This window comes from Anomaloglossus baeobatrachus, chromosome 2 (genome assembly GCF_048569485.1).
Source record: "Anomaloglossus baeobatrachus isolate aAnoBae1 chromosome 2, aAnoBae1.hap1, whole genome shotgun sequence".
In the NCBI taxonomy this organism is placed as follows: Eukaryota; Metazoa; Chordata; class Amphibia; order Anura; family Aromobatidae; genus Anomaloglossus; species Anomaloglossus baeobatrachus.
The window spans coordinates 670,984,832-670,992,046 of NC_134354.1; positions in this window are offsets into that span (position 1 = coordinate 670,984,832).

Consider the following 7,215-nt stretch of genomic DNA (forward strand, 5'->3'; position numbering starts at 1 on the left):
CTAGCAGTGAGAATATTACCAGGTGTCGTAGATTAAACAGTTGGCACAAATATAAAAAAATGTTTCCAATTTTCCGCAAGGGCACATAACATAAATATGTTGTTTCAAGCAGTGTATCACCATTGGAAAATAATAAAAACGTGAAAAGGTTTGATAAATAGGTTATCAACAATTTCCAATGCCTAATATATAGTGATGAGCGAGCATGCTTGTAACTACTCGGTACTCGCACGAGTATCGCTGTACTCGGGCTGCTCGGCGGGGACCGAGTAATCTCGCGATACTCGTGCTGTACTCGTGGTCTTCATTTCTGCATGTTGGCACTCTTTTGAGAGCCAGCCCTCATGCAGGGATTGGCTGGCAGACCACTGCAATGCCACAGCCCTGTTAGTTGTGGAATTGCAGTGATTGGCCGGCCTGCACAGCGTGACCGAGCCTTTATACCGGCCGGCGCGCTGTGCTCTGCTCACAACTATCCAGACAGTCAGTGCAGGGAGAGTGTCGCTGATTCAGGGAAAGCTTTGCGGCCCTTTATAGTTAGTTCCGGAGCAGGGCTGCAAACAGTGGGACCAGAAGTCCTTCTCAGGACTATTCTAGTTGTATACAGGCAGGCAGGGTATAGCCAGGTCGGAGTACAGTAGCAGAGTCCTTCTCAGGACTATTGTTGCTATATACAGGCAGGGTATAGCCAGGTCTGAATACAGGCTAGTGACCAGAAGAGTCCTTGTCAGGACTATTGTAGCAGTATACAGGCAGGCAGGCAGGCAGGGTATATAGCCATTCCTAGTCGTGACCGTATACCAGCCTTCATCATATCTGGGGCTGGTGTACACAGTCTAAAACAGTCCAGATAGTGTCAGACTTCTCAGTAATTGTCGCTCCTAAAAACCAGTTAGGTTCTTATTGCGTCCGTGCTTGCATTTAAAAACAGCACGTGTGTGTCTGTCGGTGGCAGCGTACAGGTGCGCGTTTTGCACAAACTATTATATAACGCACAAGTCTAGTGTATAATACACGTCAGTCAGCAGTGTCTGATAGTGTCAGACTTCTCAGTAATTGTCGCTCCTAAAAACCAGTTAGCTTCTTATTGCGTCCGTGCTTGCATTTAAAAACAGCACGTGTGTGTCTGTCGGTGGCAGCGTACAGGTGCGCGTTTTGCACAAACTATTATATAACGCTCAAGTCTAGTGTATAATACACGTCAGTCAGCAGTGTCTGATAGAGTCAGACTTCTCAGTAATTGTCGCTCCTAAAAACCAGTTAGGTTCTTATTGCGTCCGTGCTTGCATTTAAAAACAGCACGTGTGTGTCTGTCGGTGGCAGCGTACAGGTGCGCGTTTTGCACAAACTATTATATAACGCACAAGTCTAGTGTATAATACACGTCAGTCAGCGACAGCAGTGTCTGATAGAGTCAGACTTCTCAGTAATTGTCGCTCCTAAAAACCAGTTAGGTTCTTATTGCGTCCGTGCTTGCATTTAAAAACAGCACGTGTGTGTCTGTCGGTGGCAGCGTACAAGTGCGCGTTTTGCACAAACTATTATATAACGCACAAGTCTAGTGTATAATACACGTCAGTCAGCAGTGTCTGATAGAGTCAGTCTTCTCAGTAATTGTCGCTCCTAAAAACCAGTTAGGTTCTTATTGCGTCCGTGCTTGCATTTAAAAACAGCACGTGTGTGTCTGTCGGTGGCAGCGTACAGGTGCGCGTTTTGCACAAACTATTATATAACGCACAAGTCTAGTGTATAATACACGTCAGTCAGCAGTGTCTGATAGTGTCAGACTTCTCAGTAATTGTCGCTCCTAAAAACCAGTTAGGTTCTTATTGCGTCCGTGCTTGCATTTAAAAACAGCACGTGTGTGTCTGTCGGTGGCAGCGTACAGGTGCGCGTTTTGCACAAACTATTATATAACGCTCAAGTCTAGTGTATAATACACGTCAGTCAGCAGTGTCTGATAGAGTCAGACTTCTCAGTAATTGTCGCTCCTAAAAACCAGTTAGGTTCTTATTGCGTCCGTGCTTGCATTTAAAAACAGCACGTGTGTGTCTGTCGGTGGCAGCGTACAGGTGCGCGTTTTGCACAAACTATTATATAACGCTCAAGTCTAGTGTATAATACACGTCAGTCAGCAGTGTCTGATAGAGTCAGACTTCTCAGTAATTGTCGCTCCTAAAAACCAGTTAGGTTCTTATTGCGTCCGTGCTTGCATTTAAAAACAGCACGTGTGTGTCTGTCGGTGGCAGCGTACAGGTGCGCGTTTTGCACAAACTATTATATAACGCTCAAGTCTAGTGTATAATTCACGTCAGTCAGCAGTGTCTGATAGAGTCAGACTTCTCAGTAATTGTCGCTCCTAAAAACCAGTTAGGTTCTTATTGCGTCCGTGCTTGCATTTAAAAACAGCACGTGTGTGTCTGTCGGTGGCAGCGTACAGGTGCGCGTTTTGCACAAACTATTATATAACGCTCAAGTCTAGTGTATAATACACGTCAGTCAGCAGTGTCTGATAGAGTCAGACTTCTCAGTAATTGTCGCTCCTAAAAACCAGTTAGGTTCTTATTGCGTCCGTGCTTGCATTTAAAAACAGCACGTGTGTGTCTGTCGGTGGCAGCGTACAGGTGCGCGTTTTGCACAAACTATTATATAACGCACAAGTCTAGTGTATAATACACGTCAGTCAGCGACAGCAGTGTCTGATAGAGTCAGACTTCTCAGTAATTGTCGCTCCTAAAAACCAGTTAGGTTCTTATTGCGTCCGTGCTTGCATTTAAAAACAGCACGTGTGTGTCTGTCGGTGGCAGCGTACAGGTGCGCGTTTTGCACAAACTATTATATAACGCACAAGTCTAGTGTATAATACACGTCAGTCAGCAGTGTCTGATAGAGTCAGTCTTCTCAGTAATTGTCGCTCCTAAAAACCAGTTAGGTTCTTATTGCGTCCGTGCTTGCATTTAAAAACAGCACGTGTGTGTCTGTCGGTGGCAGCGTACAGGTGCGCGTTTTGCACAAACTATTATATAACGCACAAGTCTAGTGTATAATACACGTCAGTCAGCAGTGTCTGATAGTGTCAGACTTCTCAGTAATTGTCGCTCCTAAAAACCAGTTAGGTTCTTATTGCGTCCGTGCTTGCATTTAAAAACAGCACGTGTGTGTCTGTCGGTGGCAGCGTACAGGTGCGCGTTTTGCACAAACTATTATATAACGCTCAAGTCTAGTGTATAATACACGTCAGTCAGCAGTGTCTGATAGAGTCAGACTTCTCAGTAATTGTCGCTCCTAAAAACCAGTTAGGTTCTTATTGCGTCCGTGCTTGCATTTAAAAACAGCACGTGTGTGTCTGTCGGTGGCAGCGTACAGGTGCGCGTTTTGCACAAACTATTATATAACGCTCAAGTCTAGTGTATAATACACGTCAGTCAGCAGTGTCTGATAGAGTCAGACTTCTCAGTAATTGTCGCTCCTAAAAACCAGTTAGGTTCTTATTGCGTCCGTGCTTGCATTTAAAAACAGCACGTGTGTGTCTGTCGGTGGCAGCGTACAGGTGCGCGTTTTGCACAAACTATTATATAACGCTCAAGTCTAGTGTATAATTCACGTCAGTCAGCAGTGTCTGATAGAGTCAGACTTCTCAGTAATTGTCGCTCCTAAAAACCAGTTAGGTTCTTATTGCGTCCGTGCTTGCATTTAAAAACAGCACGTGTGTGTCTGTCGGTGGCAGCGTACAGGTGCGCGTTTTGCACAAACTATTATATAACGCTCAAGTCTAGTGTATAATACACGTCAGTCAGCAGTGTCTGATAGAGTCAGACTTCTCAGTAATTGTTGCTCCTAAAAACCAGTTAGGTTCTTATTGCGTCCGTGCTTGCATTTAAAAACAGCACGTGTGTGTCTGTCGGTGGCAGCGTACAGGTGCGCGTTTTGCACAAACTATTATATAACGCACAAGTCTAGTGTATAATACACGTCAGTCAGCAGTGTCTGATAGAGTCAGACTTCTCAGTAATTGTCGCTCCTAAAAACCAGTTAGGTTCTTATTGCGTCCGTGCTTGCATTTAAAAACAGCACGTGTGTGTCTGTCGGTGGCAGCGTACAGGTGCGCGTTTTGCACAAACTATTATATAACGCTCAAGTCTAGTGTATACTACACGTCACTCAGCAGTGTCTGATAGAGTCAGACTTCTCAGTAATTGTCGCTCCTAAAAACCAGTTAGGTTCTTATTGCGTCCGTGCTTGCATTTAAAAACAGCACGTGTGTGTCTGTCGGTGGCAGCGTACAGGTGCGCGTTTTGCACAAACTATTATATAACGCTCAAGTCTAGTGTATAATACACGTCAGTCAGCAGTGTCTGATAGAGTCAGACTTCTCAGTAATTGTCGCTTCTAAAAACCAGTTAGGTTCTTATTGCGTCCGTGCTTGCATTTAAAAACAGCACGTGTGTGTCTGTCGGTGGCAGCGTCAGGCTCCATATTGTCCCTGGATAGAGACGTGCATGATGACCTGTAAACATGAAGTGCCCATTGTAAGGAAGTGGGTCTATTGTAGTATAGCCCTTAGGCAGGGCAGCCAAAAATTTGGAGGCTCCACATTGTCCCTGGATAGAGATGTGCATGAGGGCCTCAAAACATTGTTCCCATTGCAAAGGAGCGGGTCTCCTGTCGTTGTAATGCCCATTCAGAAAGAATGGGCGAAAAAATTTACCACTGGGGGTATACCTGAAACAGCGGCTTAACTATTGTAAGAAGGAGGAGCAGTCCAGCGATTAGCCAAAGTCCAGAAGTGTGTTACCATGGGTGAGTGGAGGTACATGGCAAATTCCCGTTACAAACTTTAAATTCCGCTGTCATTTGCTGTTGGTGTGTGGTGAAGTCTGGCCAAATCCAACCCTTGTTCATCTTGATCAGAGTCAGCCTGTCAGCATTTACAGTTGACAGGCGGGTGCGTTTATCTGTAATGATTCCACCTGCGGCACTAAAAACACGCTCTGACAAAACGCTAGCGGCAGGGCAGGCCAGGACTTCCAAGGCGTAGAGACTAAGAGCCAATTCATGCTACGTGTCCAGCTTGGATACACATTAATTGTAAGGCACAGAGGAATGTCGGAGTACAGTTGTTTGATCTGCAAGGTACTCCTTGAGCATCTGTCCAAACTTAGGATTTCTTGTGGCACTACCCCTCACCTCAGGGGCTGTGGTATGTGAGGGGCTGAGAAAACTGTCCCACATCTTAAAGACTGTTCTCCTACCTCTGGCGGATTGGACTTGTGCCCCTCTCGGCTGTACGCCTTAGTTGTCCACTGATTCCTGACCTATGCCGCTAGCGTTTTGTGAGGGGAATGCTTTGCCTACTTCCGTGACTATGGCCTTCTGGAACTGCTGCATTTTGCCTGACCTCTCCGCCTCGGGAATAAGAGACATAAAGTTCTCCTTTTAGCGTGGGTCTAACAGTGTTACCAACCAGTAATGATTGTCGGCCAAGATGTTCTTAACGCGAGGGTCACGAGACAGGCAGCTTACCATAAAGTCAGCCATGTGTGCCAGACTCTTAACAGCCATCACTTCAGTATCCTGACCAACACGATGACTGAACATGCTGTCCTCCTCCTCCTCCTCCTCATCATCTACCCTGTCCTCTGGCCAGCCACGCTGAACCGAGGATATGACTGCATGTCATATCCTCAATTTGGCCAGAGAGTTGCTCCATGTCTTCATCCTCCTCCTCGTCATTGTCCTCCACTGCACGTTGTGATGAGACGAGGCTGGGCTGTGTGTTATCACCCACACCCACTACTGTTTCTTGCTCAAACTCATCGCGCTCCGCCTGCAATGCATCATGGTTGTTTTTTGAGCAGAGACCATTTTAGAAGGCAGAGAAGCGGTATGGTGACGCTAATAATGTCGTCATCGCCGCTCACCATCTTGGTGGAGTCCTCAAAGTTTTGGCGGATGGTGCATAGGTCGGACATCCATCTCCACTCCTCAGGTGTAATGTGTGGAGTTTGACCCATTTCCCGACGGCTTAGGTGATGCAGGTACTCAACAACTGCCCTCTTCTGCTCACATATCCTGACCAACTTGTGCAGAGTTGAATTCCAACGCGTGGGGACATCACACACCAGTCTGTGTGCCGGAAGATGCAAACGGCGTCTTAAGCCGGCAAGGCCGGCTGAAGCAGTAGGTGACTTTCGAAAATGTGCAGACAGGCGGCGAACTTTTACCAGCAGATCAGACAGCCCTGAGTATGACTTTAGAAACCGCTGAACCACGAGGTTGAGCACATGGGCCACGCATGGAACATGTGTCAGCTGGCCTCGCCTCAAAGCCGCCACCAGGTTCCGGCCATTGTCACACACGACCTTTCCTGGCTTTAGGTTCAGAGTTGTGAGCCAGTGATCTGCCTTCTGTTTCAGAGCTGTCCACACCTCTTCTGCATTGTGGGGTTTGTTGTCACCTATGCAGATTAGCTTCAGCACTGCCTGTTGCCGCTTCGCCGAGGCAGTGCTGCAGTGCTTCTGTGTCGCCCTGGACAAGCCAGGGGCCACAGAGCACAACACTTAAACACCCCACACTCCCTGCAGGCATATCATAGTCAAAACACAAAATCCTTGTTGCCTTCCCCAGGGGCTGTTGTCCACACCAGGGTGTGGAGCCAGGCGGTTGGTCTCCACCCACCGAGGAGGAGGGAAAACACAGGCAGTGAGAGTTAAGCTAAGGAAGTGGAAGGAGGAAAGTAGTAGAGAGGAGAAAAGTGACAGCAAAGAGCCTGAAGTTGGTCCGGGTGTGTGGCCCGGACAGGACAGCAAGGTTGGCAGGATGTGGTGACCGTCTGCAGTGGAGGCGGATTGGAGTCTGCCGTAAGGACCGTGGACGGGTGGTGACCCGGCCGTACCGGACCGGTATACAAAGAGAAGCCAGCACCATTGGCAGAGGACTTTCGGATCCCGGCAAGGCTTGGTGTCGCCGTGAATTTGCCAAATCCGTTAGTGAAGGGGACCTCAGGGTTTCCAAACAGCCAAGTCCAGATAGAAGGCAACCGTCCAACCGTGAAGGGGAGACACCGCCACCGCCAAGGGCAACAGTCTCCCAGGGCCAGCGCCTGTGGGCAAAAGGGGCTCCTCCGGCCCATATCCAGGTCGGGGAGCGGGTTACCGTTGGGAAACCATCACTACCAACACTTAACTTAGGTGCAGGGAGAGACAGTCATCACTA